Here is a 16155-nt window from a genome sequence, read left to right on the forward strand (position 1 = left end):
ACAACAACTTTGCTTTTGTTTAGATTTGTGGTTGTATTGTGTAATTTAGCCTTAGTTTATTTGTGTTTAGTGTTAGTAGACTTTGTCCTATCTTTTACAATCTTTGCTATCAATATCATTAGTTTGAATACATATTTCATTCATTGATTTAAGAAAGTATAATATAGAAGAGTTCATTTATCGTGTTTGGGAGAGTTTGTAATAAGAGTAATGATTCCAATTTAGGTTTTTTTTAGGGATATTAGTGGAGATTATACTCAAAAAATTTCAAAAGTTACACTTTAATACCTAATTTTTTTTTTTTGCGGTAATAACACATAAATCTGCAATTTTATTACAACCATTAGTACTCACCATTAACTGTCTGTTAAATATCCACATGACATATTTGTATACTCGTAAATTTAGGTATTAAAGTATAACTTTATAAATGATTTGGATACTATTACTGTCAATATCCCTAAATTCTTTGAATACTATAAAAATCATTATAATTTTAAAAAATCTAAAAAATTATTAGAAACTAATTAATAAAATTAAAATATACAAATTCGAAACAGCCCAAATTAACATTGAAACTCAAAATCATCTCAAAATTCATATTATTAATTAGTTTTTAATAATATTTTAGATTTTTAAAAATTTAAAATAATTTTTATAATATTTGAAGAATTTAAATAATTTAGTCTAAAATCATCCAAAAATCCATATGTGTCATGTGCATACTTAACGGTGAGTACTAACAACTACATCGAAATTGTAGATTTAGATATTACCAAAAAAATTGGGCTTTAAAGTGTAACTTTTGAAAAAAATTAAGCATTATCACCGCCAATTAGACTAATAAAAATATGTCACGTAGATACTAACCGAGTAGTTAACGGTGAGTATTAACCGATGTACCAAAATTATATATTTAACTATTATTACCGCAAAAAAAAATTGGATAATAAAGTGCAACTTTTGAAAAAAATTGGGTATTATCGCCATCAATATTCCTTTTTTTTTATGATTGTGATTTTTCAAAGGTGACACACCATTCAATAGCAAATAACTTCTCTTCCATGAAAGCTTTGAGAAGAGAAAATTGTCATCTCCAAACTAAAATTGAGACTACCCTTTCTGTACGGGGATAGTTTCAATTGCTTAAATCTGTTTTAAAGAGAAATCTACTATGAATTTTGTCTTAATATTAATTAAATTTCCATTATTTTTGTTCAATTTTTATAGTAGTAACCTGTTACTAAGTTGCCAATACCTAAAAAATACTACATAGTAAATGGTTACTAGTTTAAACATATGCTAAGAGTAATACCTTATTATTTTCTTCGTTTTATATTGTATCAAATATAAGTAATAAGTTACCCATAAATCAAATACATATGCCAAGTTACCTAAAATTTTATCAGAATATTGTATGGTAAGTGGTTACCCAAAAATTAAACACATACCCTACAAGTAATATTTTATCATTTTTTTTTAGTTTTATATTACATAGTAACCAGTTATCTAAATTTGTATTAGATATAAGTAACGGGTTATCCATAAATCAAACACACATGTTAAGTTGCTCTAATAATAATAGGTTACCCTCATGGTAACTCAATATGGAAAAAGAGAAAAGAACTATCTGAAAGACATTATGCAATTTTAAAAAAAAAAATACATGGAAGAAAACAACTGAATTTTTTTTCCTGCAATAAAAAATAAATTATAAAAAATTATAAAATGTAAATATATATGTAGAATTATACAATTATCCTTAATTAAATAGTGTGAATTAACAAAACTAATACAAAATTCTAAACACTAAACTAATAAGAAAAATATGACATAATTTCAAACAAATACAAAACTATGGAAGAAAAAAAACTATTTATATAATTTTAAGAGACTTTACTAAAATTAATTGATTTCAAGGAGTTTTTGGTCAATTTATTTGACTTCATGGACTTTGCTATTAAAATGCTAAAATATTATGCAAAATATAGTATTTGTACTAAATTTTACATTATATATCTTTCATTGAAGACGGTTTAAAAACACGCATAGTACCAATTTTCTCAAAAGCAAGTTTCATTCTGAATAATAGAAGTAAACTGTCTCTAAATTACACGTATTCTTTATGTCCTACCACTCAAAATTTAACAAATCATATAAATATATATATACATCTTTTCTATATAATAAGTGTGTAGATAACGAAATTTTTTAGTTTTACCGATTTTTTATTTTTTTAATGTTAATTTTAATAAAATATTCTTATATTTAACGGTAGTTTGTAAACACTTAAACTTAAATAAAATAGAAAAAATAATTAAAAAATTAAAATAAGGTATTTTTGAAATATTTTATAATGATAATCATTTACAAATAATAAATAATTAAACAAATTAAAATAATATATTTTTGATATATTTTATGATGATAATTATTCAAAAATAATAAAATCATATATTTTATGAATTAAATAAAATTTAATTAAACTTAAACTTACTTATTAGAATAATATCATATTAAACATATAATATAATTTATTGTCAATTAGCAATAATTTTTTTTTTAAAATAGCAAGAAACTTAAATTTAAAATCCACGTATAATATTTAATATTACATTAAATATATAATATATAATCTATTATTGTCACTCCCAAATTTAAAAACTATAACAAATATAAACTTAAACATAAATAAATAAATTATTTAATTAAAATATGATATTTATTTGAAATTTATATGACATTAAAATAAATTTAATAAAAATAATTAATAAATTCTATAAATAAAATTAAGCAAACGTGCATATTATACGTTGTTTTTATCTAGTATATATATATATGGTAGTAAATTTAAGAAAATAATTGATTTGTTAAATTTTAAATGATGAAAAAAAAAACGCATGTAATTTAGAAATAGAAAACTTTTATTCCCAACTCTCCCCGTCTATATATTGGAAATGAGCTACTTGGTTCATTTCCAATATGTACTGTACAGTTACATCCATTTCTCAACTTATAAGCTTGTTCATATCATATGTTCGGTAATCAATTTCTTTGCCACCACCACCAGTAGTCTAATGTGCTCAATAGTTAGCCAAGAGTTAAGATAATGTGAAGTCTTAAAGGGTAGGGACAATGTGAACTGCAAATGGAGCATGATTTAAATAAGATTAAAATCATCAATAGTGCCCTAATAAAAGTTCAAAGGAAGCTTTTAATTAATTCATAAACTTACTAGCATATATTAACGTTCCTAGACTTGTTGACAATACATAGTTTTTGTAACGTCTTGTATAGCCAAGACCATTATATTATGTACTTTAAATAATGTTGGACTCGCTCATCAAGTCATTTGGACATAAACGTATTATTAAAAATAATTAACGAGCTAGGGTTAAAAATTCTGGTCAAAAGTATATTTACTTTCGTTAAAAAGTTTAAGTTCGTACATTGGATCCCAAAAATACTCATTTAAAAAGTTATTTACAACTCAAAAGATGAATACAAAACATGCCGGCCTAGACATAGACATGCTCATAAGCAGTTAATAACATATTTCATAATCTTATCTGGCATGCCTAACAGTAATAACTCGTCTCATATGCATACAATCCAACTAAGTGACCATAGAGTCTATAATGTCTCAAATTACCTAATAAGACATAGGGCCTTGATTAGGGGGCTAGGATGGAAAATTATGGAAATTATGTGATTATGTGATATATATATGTGTATCATTATATGATTATGTGAGTTATATTATAATATGACTTGATATGCATGCTTAGGTGTATTGAATATGCATGTGGGCCCATTTCTAATTAATTGGGCAATTGTTGTAATTTGGCCCGTTATGGTATATTCTGCATATATGTGATATATGTGTGTGGGACCACATTATTATGTGGATATATATTTGGGTTACTCGGCACGAGATGATCCTAGGGAGCAAGCTAGTAGGAAAGTCACAACGGGACCCATATTTGACTCAAAGTGAGCCAAGGGGTATATTGGGTGTTTAGCACATTACCGAGATATTGGGCAATGAGAATGATTATTTTATGATATATTGGTAGTTAGTGAGATCATGAGGGAATTATGGGAATTTTGACTATTTTACCCCGGATGACTTTTTGGGACCCCGAGCATTGAGATTTGTTTGAGGTTACTTAAGCTTGAAGTAACTTGTTAGAAACATAAAAAGAACGTTCAGTATGTTCTCTCTACCCCGTTCGTTCATTTGACGTCGTTAGCATTTTCGAAGGAAACTCGAGTTTTAGGACTCGGATTCAAGCAAGGTTAAAGTCACAACGATTCTAGGGAATATTATAAGCTTATTAGCTTGAGGATTTAACTGGGAAACGACTCAATCAGAGGTAATCCAAGTTTTAAGTTTTGATTTTTCGAGTTTTTAAGCTTTGATTGAGTTTTATGTTTTGATGAGTTTTTGAGTTGTTTGAAGCTTAAGCTTTGATGGTTTTGGGCCATTGGGATGTTTGGGAACTTTGTTTTTGAGATTTGGGTATGTTTGGATAGGTTTATGGCAAGATTTGGCATGAGAGAAACGGAGAAAAACTGAGTTTTTCAAGTTGAGCTGCAGTCCCGTTCTTGGGGCGTCGCGGCTCAAATCAGACAAAGAAGAAGCAGGTGGCTGTGAGGCTTTTGAGTCGCGGCACCTGTGAGTGGGCGCCGCGATGCTTAGGCAGACAGAGAAAAGGCTCAGGCCTCTGACTTGAGCGGGTCGCAGATCAAATGGTTGGGGGTCGCGGCGATTAAGGGCTTTTGGGCCTCAGGGAGGTTTTGAGTGCGGGAACTTAAACCTAAGGGCTCGAGATCGATCCTACTATCCGGTTTGGTAGGATTCGACGTCCCGGAAGCTAGGACTCAGCCCGGAAGTCTTTATTTACTCGTTTTTTATGGTATTTTATACTATGGTTGTGACTAGGTGATTGCTAGGGAATCATAATCAAGATCGTCCTTGAGGGTCGTTTATTGGTAACCTGTGCTTGGACCAAGGGTAAGAAAACTACACTCAGTATGTGATGCATGTGATTATGGCATGGCCTGAATGTTGAATATGGAATTGATCAGAGCTTGAGTCTCTGTAAATGTGCATGATTATGATTATGCTTGTGATCATTAACTAAGCATGTTGAATGTTTTGTATCTGAATATTTTACATATGTTATATGCCTTTTTGCATTATCATATCGAGAAAGGCTTGACTTATTAGTCAAAGACGGTAATAGCGCACTAAGCGCTGGTCGTTATGGTTATGCTTAACCATGAGCGCATCATACGCTTGACCGACCTATTGGTCGAGGAAAACTCAGCGCCAGACACGCTAGATCAGCTCCAAAGCTGGTTATACAGAGGATAGGGAAATGGGGCCCAGGATGACTTATTAGTCCCATATACTAGCATTGACTTATCAGTTAAGTTCGAAAATAGTGTTAAGTGCTGGTCGAAAAGCATTGACTTATTAGTTAAGAGCGACAATAGCACTGAGCGCTAGTCGTTGTTGTTAGGCGAACCAAAAGCGTCATGTACGCTTACATAGAGGATAGGGCTAAGGGACCCAAGGTGACTTATTAGTCTCATATCCTAACATTGACTTATTAGTCAAGAACGACCTTAGCACGTGGAGCGCTAGTCAGCGCCAGGTACGCTTATATAGAGGATATGGCTAAGAGACCTGAGGTGACTTAATAGTCACATATCCTAGCATTGACTTATTAGTCAAGAACGACATTAGCATGGTGAGTGTTGGTCGTAAAACACTAACTTATTAGTCAAAGTCGGTAATAACACACTGAATGTTGGTCGTAAGGCATTGACTTATTAGTCAAGCAGGGCAATAGTGCACTAAACGCTGATCCATATGATCTAGCCTAGCTAGGAACGCATTATACACTTGACCGACCTATTGGTCAAAGACAACCTAGCGTCGAGTACACTAGATCAGCTCGAAAGCTGGTTATACCGAGGATAGGGCAAAGAGCCCCATGGTGACTCATTAGTCCCATGTCTTAGGGCGTTGAGCCAGAATGATTCCATAATCATTTATTTTCACCTGTGTGCATGCATGAGTAGGGTTATTACTGCTACGCATGCTTATTATGATTTGGTGACATGTTATTAACTGTTTATCAGCATGTTTAAGTTTTATTGCTGAGCCTCGGCTCACGGGTGCTATGTGATGCAGGTAAAAGTAAAAGAAAATTGGACCATCCTTGAGTTGGAGAGCTTAGGTGACGATGTGTACATATGCAGCTGCTCGACCACCACGGCCGAGGGTTTAAAGAGGAACTAGGGTTAAACCCTATTTTTCCGCTTAGGACGGCTGGTTGTAACTTTTTATTGTAATTAACCTTTTAAATGTATTTTGGGATCCCATGTATATAGTAAACGTTTTAGTGAAACGTTTGTATCTTTGACCAAAATGTTTAAGCCTAAACTGTTAATCATGTTTAGCTACACGATTATGGTCAAATGACTCGTTTAGCGAGTTTAACACTATTTAAAATACACAGTGTAAAGGTCCCTTAGTAATAGGGCGTTACAGAGTCACATCGAGGCCTATAACCCTATTTACTAATAACTAGCCATAGGGCTAGACAAGCGTACCCGGCGCTTTGTGTTCCAAGTGACCATTAGGTTGTTCAAGCGTATGTCACGCTCCTGGATAGGCCTAACCATGCTGGCCTGCACTCAGCACGCTATTGTCGCTCTTGACTTATAAGTCAAGTCTTTCAATCAGATAATACAGACAAGCATAAATCATCTATCACATATATGCTCAATACAATCAGACATGTTTAATAAAACATCTCAACCATAGTTATAACCATGTTCAATGACTGGGCTCAAGCCCTAACCACATACTAGGTGTAGTTTTCTTACCTTAGGTCCTTAACGAGACACGTATCACGACCCTGAGCACGACCCCTTTCCTCATGAGCCAATTGATGAACCCTAGTCACAACCATAATAACGAATAACCATCAATAATGAGCGAATAAAGGCTTCCAGACAGAGTCCTAGCCTCCGGGACCTCAAATTCTACTAAACCTGGTAGTAGAATCATTCCCGAGCCTTTAGGTTTGATTCTCCGCAACTCAGAATCTCATTTGATCATTTTCCCCAATTAGAGTCGCGACATGCCTCTAGACAGAGAGCCCCGAACCACAAAGGCACAGGACAAATGCCGCGACACCAATGTGGTTCAGAAGAACCCCAGCGCCTCTGAGTTCATGCGTGTCGCGACACTCCAAGAACTGCGTAGCGGCGCAACCCCATGAACCTAGAATTCTAGCGTTTTCTAGCTATTTTCTCCGAACCAAAACTCCTAAAATCAGTCCCCAAACCTCAACCAAACTCATAATTGAGTTCTAAACTCATATCAACACATCATAGACAGCATATAAACCCCAAAAACCAAGCCAAAACATTACCATAACTCAAAATTCAAACCTTGAGTTCACAACTCAAGAACAATAAAACTAACCCAGAAATTCACCAAAAACAGAGTATACATTCTTACTTCAGCTGAGCAATTCGACTCTAAGATGCACCATAATCCAATTCCCAACTCTAAGCCTTTAATTCAAGGTCTTCCTTCCACAAAAAAAAAAAAAATACTTAACCTCAAAGAAAGAGAGAAAGAGGGAAAACGAGAGAGAGAGAAAGAGAGTTGTTTAAGTGTTATATGATTTATTCTAAAGGCTTCTAGTTGACTAAGTCATTCCAAGGCTAGGGAAAAGACCAAAATACCCATTGCCCAAATTTTAGCTCTTTAATGCCCTCAAGGGCAAAATAGTCATTTGCCACCACTTTCCCGCTAAACCTCAAATTCCACTTATAATACCCATTTAATTTCAATTTTCCCAAGTAATCACCAAATAATTCACATTATCCAATAAATCCCGGTAATGTACTAAATTACCAAAATACCCCCTAGGCTCACCCCGAGCTGGGTATTTAACCTCGTTGTGACTTTTTCACTAATTTTCTCACTAGGATTGTCTCATGCCGAATAACTCAAATATATCCACATAATAATATGGTCTAAATCACAAAACACATATATTTACAAACACCATCAACGGGTCAAAATTATGAAAATATACATTCTAATAAGAAACAAGCTCACATACATATTTAATACACCTAAACATGCTACAATAATCATATCATAATATAAATTACATAATTCATATAATCATAAAATGCACATAATATCTATTTAAGTCCTCTCGGGCACACTAATCAAGGCACTAAGCCTGATTAACAAATTTGAAATGTTACAATTTTTATGTTGAGAATTTAAAAAGATTATTTAATTTCAATATGAATGTTTTCCCTTTTCTAAAATAGATTAGTAGCTCTATTTAAATTCTTGTTTTTTTTTTTTGCATAGCATAAAAAGCAATAAAAAATCCTAACTTCTCATCAAAATTTCTATGCAAAATTTTGACCTTGTAAATATTTTATTATAATTTTAAATTTTCTAAACTTATATTAAACTTGATTTTTTATGTATATATATCTCGAAAAAGTAGGAAAGCATTTAATACTAGCTATCGTTCTTCATGGCCGACAATAAGAAGGTGAAGTTTCTCTTTTAAATTAATATTCATTTATTTATTTATGAATGATGCTAATTATTATACACCAAGTGTTCATTATGAGAAAAAGTAAATGAGTAAAAATTATACACATTATTCAGAGTTAGAACTGACAAAAACGAGTTTATAATATGCGAGAAATAATGCATTAATCATAATTTATAATGTATTGCAATCTTATTTATAAACCATACAAAAATATTATAAGCATCTCACTATGTATATGAGTGTTATTTACGTGAAAATGGAGCTAAAATTGAATGAAAATCATGTTGAGTAAGGATTGTTATATTATTTTATATAATATAATGTGACAAAATGAGTTTGTTATACTTTGTAACATAATATTGAGAGTTACAAATAAATTGAATAAATGTATGTGTCCAAGTTTGTAACATGATTTAGGAGTTACATATCTTACAAAATCATTAACTATTTTGTAACTCCCAAAAAATCACTCAAATAATGTGTAGATTAAGAGTGACGCATTACAAAAATTGGATTTCATGAGCCATTATGTGATATGGCTGTTGAATATATGATTTTGATTGCCATTAAATATATGGGGGTTACAAATTAATTGAGAAATCTTTGAGATATTTCTGTGAAAATATGCGAAATTGGGAGATTACAAAACACTCCAAGCCGCGGCCTAGAGTATACCAGGCCGCGACCTGGGAATCAAGACTCATGACTGCAACCTAGAGTATCATAGGCTGCGACTTGGGGTGCTGACAGTTGTAGTGGACAAAATTCGTATACTTGAAAAATAATAGTCCAACAAGCAGTCAGTCAGCCCAATAAGCTATCTAACTAGCCAAGAAGGCCCAAAGCCCATGTAAAATAGGCTCGCATATACAAAGTACCATCCAATTACCCAAAACCATACCCGGACCCGAATTCGGATATACTCAGTCAGCCAGGGACCTTGAAACAGTCAAGACTCCCATCACGTTCGCCAAGAATCTCGGAATAAAACCACTTGGAGCGAGTCAAACGAATGAGAAAGACGGAGGAGGACGGGACGAGAAGGAGGACAATAAATAAGACCATCAGAGATTGAGAAAAGGCATAAAATAATCACTGAACTTTCTTTACTCTCTAATTGAAACGAAGGCTACTCTATTTCTGAGCAATCCAGTCAAGCAAGACTAATTAGCCAGTCTGATTGGACCTGACCTAGTCGCTTGACTCCTCCGTCATCGCCACCGTCGCTCTGACCATTTTACGATTCCTCCATCCATCATCATTTCGACTATTTATATCTTAATTTTATTACTTTCTATTAGCTCTCGTTACAACCCGACTGACTTGAGCGTCGGAGTCCCTTTGGCTGACACCACACCGGTGCTCCCAATTGAACTCCCGTCTCTCTTCTTTTTGTTATTGACAGGTTGCTGGTGCCCCTCTAATCAATTGTAGGAAATCACCTCTACAATTTGGCGCCCACCGTGGGGCCCTAGCAATCAGACGATCGACAAAGAGATCAAGAAGTTCACTTGAGAGCCATGTCAGACGTGACTGAGACACCCGATCTGTCTGCTCAACTCGCTGCTCTTACTGCCCAAATGAATGAAGAACGCGAGAAAATGAGGAGGCTTGAAGCTGAGAATGCTGACCTGCTCGTACGAATGGAGGCCATGTCCTCTCAAGCCACCGAGGCTCAGCCATCCCGCTTCCGAGGCCCAGTTAGCCCTATGCAACCTCTGGGAGACCTCACTCCTATCTCTAACAGTGATGGACCGAATCAGACAGTTCCATCACCCTCGGTAAGGAATTATCAAACTCCACCCAACATGTCTAACATTCAAAATTATGTTGTCAATACAGGCGAACAGGTAACCATGACTGAACATGGACATTCATCTGCGCCCGGATCACAGCAGATTCCGGTAGTCAGCCAGCCAGCCGGTGCAACTGGACAGCAACAGATTCCAGGAGCCGGTCAGCCAGCCACTGGACCCGGACAGCAACAGATTCCAGGAGCCAGTCAGCCAGCCACTGGACTCGGACAGCAGCAGGTTCCAAGTGCTAGTCAGCCTACCATTGGAGCCAGCCAGATCATCATTGGAGCTGGTCAGAATATACCTGAGCAGCAGGTAATCGGATTAAATCACCCAGTCGTGAGCGAGCCAATCCGCCAAGCAACCACAAGCTCATTTACAATCCAAGATCCTGAGTTGGCTCGAAAGTTAGCTGAGATGGAGGCACTCATTCAACGGATTCCTGGGATGCCGGCTCCGATTAAGAAGAGTGCAGCAAGCTATTATGCAGACTCTCCATTCGTAGACGACATTGCACTAGTGGAAATGCCAAAGAAGTTCAACTTCCCAAATATGAAGATGTTTGACGGGACGTCTGACCCGGATGATCACATCGCACAGTATAGGCAGAGGATGTTCACCGTTGCCATCCCACGCGATATGAGGGAAGCATGCATGTGTAAGGGGTTTGGTTCTAGTCTAATTGGACCAGCCCTCCAGTGGTATACTAATTTACCTAATAATTCTATTTCTACTTTTGCACAATTGACTGACACTTTTGTTGAGCAGTTTACTAGTAGCAGGAAACTTGAAAAGTCTGCAGAAGACCTCTACATCATAGTTCAACGACGGGGTGAGCCTTTACGAGAGTACGTAGGCCGCTTCAACAAAGAAAAGGTTTCTATAACCCATTGTAATCAGGACACAGCCATCTCAGCCTTCCGCAAGGGACTCCGGTACGACTCAGACCTATACAAAGAACTTACCAAGTATCCTTGCAAGACGATGGAAGACGTTCTCGCCAAAGCCTGGGCACAGATCAAGTGGGAGGAGGATGAAGCTAACTATTATCACTCTTCTCCAAGGAAAGACACTCGAAGAGACTCAAGGGCAGGTAGACGGCAGAGTGATAGACGATCCGAGCCATACCCATATCCCAACAGATCAGAGAGCAGAAGGAGGGAGTACAACCGGTCGTCCGAGACACGTCTGCGAGATGGACCGAAGATACCAGAATACAATCTCTCAATTTCACCAGCCGAAGTCATTGGCGTACTGAAAGGACTCGGAGACAAAGTGAAATGGCCGGAAAGGATGAGGACTCTGTCTGACCAGCGAGACAAAGCAAAATGGTGTGAATTCCACAATGACCACGGTCACCGAACGGATGAGTGCATTGCCTTAAAACTCGAAGTATCCAACCTATTAAAACGTGGTCACCTGACTGACTTACTTACAGACAAAGGCAAAAGAACATTCCAGCAGGAGGCAGACAGGTCAGTCGTCCGAAGAGAAGTAACCCCGCCGAAGCCACCTACTCATGAACGGACGGTGAACGTAATAACTGGTGGCTCTGAGGTAAGCGGAATCACCCATTCAGCAGCCAAAAGACATGCCAGACAGACCAACTGGATCAAAGGAGAGTCCAGTGAGACAGAGAAGAATACCATCAACCTACCAGCCCAAACCATCAGTTTCTCAACAACAGAGTCAACCAGACTCCTCAACCCACATCATGATGCTCTTGTCATTGCACTTTACATTGCTAATTGTCTTACTAAACGTATACTTATTGATAATGGTAGTTCAGCTAACATTTTATTTTTAAGTGCTCTCAGGGAAATGGGAATAGATGAATCAAAGATTATAAAAAAAACTACAATCCTCATCGGTTTCAGTGGAGAACAAAAGAACACACTAGGAGAGATCGAGCTACCTGTCTATGCCGAAGGAGTCAATCTATGCACAAGATTCCTGGTAGTAGACTCTCCGTCTGCTTACAACGTGATATTGGGTCGACCATGGATACATGAAATGGAGGCAGTCCCTTCAACATACCACCAAGTCCTAAGGTTCCCAACTAAGTGGGGAGTAAAAGAAATTAAAGGCCAACAGAAAGATTCGAGAGCATGTTACCAGACTACTATGAAGGCCAAACCCGCTCAGTTATAGCAATTACAGGAAGACAGATTGACTGACTCCCAGATGAACCAACCAGACATGGAGGAGTTGGACGAAGTCCAGATACATCCGGACTATCCAGATCACAAAGTCCAAATCGGATCACGATTGGACCCTGACATCAGAACTGAACTCATTAACTTTTTATCTGCCCATTATGATTGTTTTGCTTGGTCCCATGCGGACATGACTGGAATTGACCCCGAAATAATTGTCCATAAATTGCAGGTTGATCCAGACTACCCACCAAGGAAACAAAAAAGAAGAAAATTTGCCCCTGAAAGGAACAAAGCCATTAACGAAGAAGTTCAAAAGCTTATTGATAATGGGTTTGTGAGGGAGGTGCATTATCCCGACTGGTTGGCTAACGTAGTCATCGTAAAAAAAAAGAATGGCAAATGGCGAGTTTGCATTGACTTCACAGACCTCAACAAGGCGTGTCCAAAAGACTCATTCCCATTACCGCACATAGACATGCTAGTAGACGCCACAGCCGGTCATGAACTCCTAAGCATCATGGACGCATACTCAGGATACAACCAGATCCTGATGCATCCAGACGACCAGGAAAAGACAGCCTTCATGACCAACTTAGGCATATTTTGCTACAAGGTCATGCCATTCGGATTGAAGAACGCAGGAGCAACATATCAGAGACTAGTCAACAAGATGTTTGTCGGCTTGCTCGGGAAGACGATGGAAGTCTACATTGACGACATGCTCGTCAAATCCCTCATTGCAAAGGACCATATCAGCCATTTAAAACAATCTTTTGACATTCTTAGGAAATATAATATGAAACTGAATCCAACTAAATGTTCTTTTGGTGTGATTGCAGGAAAGTTCCTTGGGTACCTAGTAACCCAAAGGGGAATTGAGGCAAACCCAGCACAGATAGAGTCAATCCAAAGGATTCCTTCCCCAAAGTGCGTAAAAGACGTACAGAAACTAACTGGACGCATTGCAGCACTCAGCCGATTCATCTCAAAGTCTTCAGAACGATGTCACCTCTTCTTCAACACACTAAGGAAGTCAAAAACCTTCGAGTGGACAGCTGAATGTGAAGAGGCACTGGGCCAGCTAAAACAGTACCTGACCAGCCCGCCTCTCCTCTCAAAGCCAAAAGACAATGAGACATTATTCATCTATCTAGCAGTATCCGAGACGGCAGTTAGCGCAGTCCTAGTCCGGGAAGAGGAAAGCAAGCAGTCTCCAGTCTACTATGTAAGCAAAGCTTTGCTTAACGCAGAAACCCGATATAGCCAGCTGGAGAAGCTTGCACTAGCACTCATCCACGCAGCAAGGAAGCTACGTCCATACTTCCAGTGCCATCCAATAACGGTCTTGACCACCTTTCCACTCAAAACAATCCTCCACAAACCAGAACTATCAGGCAGACTGACCAAGTGGGCGGTAGAGCTCAGCGAGTACGACGTAACATACAAGCCACGAACTTCCCTCAAATCTCAGGTATTAGCTGACTTCATTGCAGATTTTACACCTAATATGCATGTGTAGGCAGAAAAAGAATTTTGTTGTCTGACCGAGGGACAGTCAGTCGGAATCTGGAAGTTGCAAGTAGACGGCTCAAGTAACACCAGAGGAAGTGGACTCGGACTCGTCCTGACTTCACCCCAAGGTGACGTAATCGAACAAGCAGTCCGATGCGGGTTCAAAGCTACCAACAATGAAGCTGAATACGAAGCAATGATAGCTGGACTCGGACTAGCCAAAGACATGGGAGTAAAAAAGATCGTGGTCTTCAGTGATTCTCAATTGGTAGTCAACCAAATGCAAGGTAGCTATCAGGCCCGAGATAACAAAATGACAGCCTACCTCAACAAGACTAAAGAGTTGCAGTCAATCTTCGACGAGTTCACTATCAACCAAGTACCAAGAGGGGAGAACAGTCATGCAGATGCATTAGCAAACCTTGGATCCTCCATCCAGACAACCAACCCCAAGACAATACCTGTAATATATCTCCAATGGCCAGCTGTCTGGAAAGATGAAGAAGAGCAAGTTAATGACATCTCCAACAACCGAACATGGATGACTCCAATAGTCGAGTACTTGGAACAGGACATTCTCCCCGAAGATAAGAACGAAGCACGTCGGGTCAAGGCTCAGTCAGCCCGCTTCACTATTATACAAGGTAAACTCTATAAACGTTCATTTTCTGGTCCATATTTGAAATGCATTAACCCTGCAGAGGCCAAATACGTACTGGCTGAGTTACATGAAGGAGAGTGCGGCAACCACTCTGGAGGACGAAGCTTGGCGCACCGTGCCCTAACACAAGGCTACTACTGGCCAACTATGCGGGCTGATTCCTCTGATTATGCAAGACGATGCGACAAATGCCAACGGTTCGCTCAAATATCCCACCAACCTCCGGAGCGTCTCATCTCAATCACATCCCCTTGTCCATTCATGAAATGGGGGATGGATATAGTAGGCAAGCTTCCAACCGCACCAGGACATAAAATGTACATGCTTGCAGTGACCGACTACTTCAGCAAGTGGATCGAAGCAGACTCATTCCACCAAGTCCGAGATAAAGAAGTAAAGGGTTTAATTCGGAAGAATGTGATCTGTAGGTACGGAGTACCAAAAGAAATTGTGACAGACAATGGTTCTCAATTCATCAGTTTCGACTTCCAAGACTTCTGCAAATTCTGGAACATCAAGCTCAGCTTCTCGACACCAAGGTATCCCCAAGCAAATGGACAGGCAGAGTCATCCAACAAGACCATCATGAACAACATCAAGAAGCGCCTCGAAAAAGCTAAGGGAAGATGGGCTGACGAGTTGCCGGGAGTCCTGTGGTCCTATCGAACCACAACCAGGATTGCGACAGGGGAGACACCATTCTCATTAGCTTACGGGATGGAGGCAGTCATCCCTACTGAGAGCGAAGTTCCGACAGCCAGATATGAGCTAACTACAGACAAAGAAAATTGGGAAAACATGTGCCATGAACTCGACACCATCGACGAAAGAAGGGACAAAGCACTCTTAAGAGTCTCGGCCGATCAACAGAGCATAGCCAGACATTACAACAAGAACATCCGCACTCGGACATTCAAAGTAGGAGATTGGGTTCTACGAAGAGTCTTCCAAAACACTAAGGAAGCTGGAGCAGGTAAGCTCGCCCCGACATGGGAAGGTCCCTACCTCATCACAAAGGTAGTCGGACATGGAGCATACAAGCTACAAACAAAGGAGGGACGCGATATCAACAACAGCTGGAATGCTATCCACTTGAGACTGTATCACTCTTAACTTAACCCAGTCTACTTTCATTTTCTTTCATCAGTAATCTCACAAGATCTTCATTCGAGCAACATACTGACACTTATAATGCAGGAAGTGTCAGAACTACATTTGGGCTTGATCCCTGCAAAGGGTATGTAGGCAGCTCCACGGAGCGCAGCCCCCTATCACAACCATTTTTTCTTTATATATATACTACGAACAGTTCAATAACAAATCTAAATATAAATTGACTAAGTCACTATATACTTAGATTGGGGGAATAAGACACTAATACTCCATAAGTCATTCAGCCAATCAGCATTCGA

The sequence above is a fragment of the Humulus lupulus genome, chromosome 2 (assembly GCF_963169125.1).
Source record: "Humulus lupulus chromosome 2, drHumLupu1.1, whole genome shotgun sequence".
In the NCBI taxonomy this organism is placed as follows: domain Eukaryota; kingdom Viridiplantae; phylum Streptophyta; class Magnoliopsida; order Rosales; family Cannabaceae; genus Humulus; species Humulus lupulus.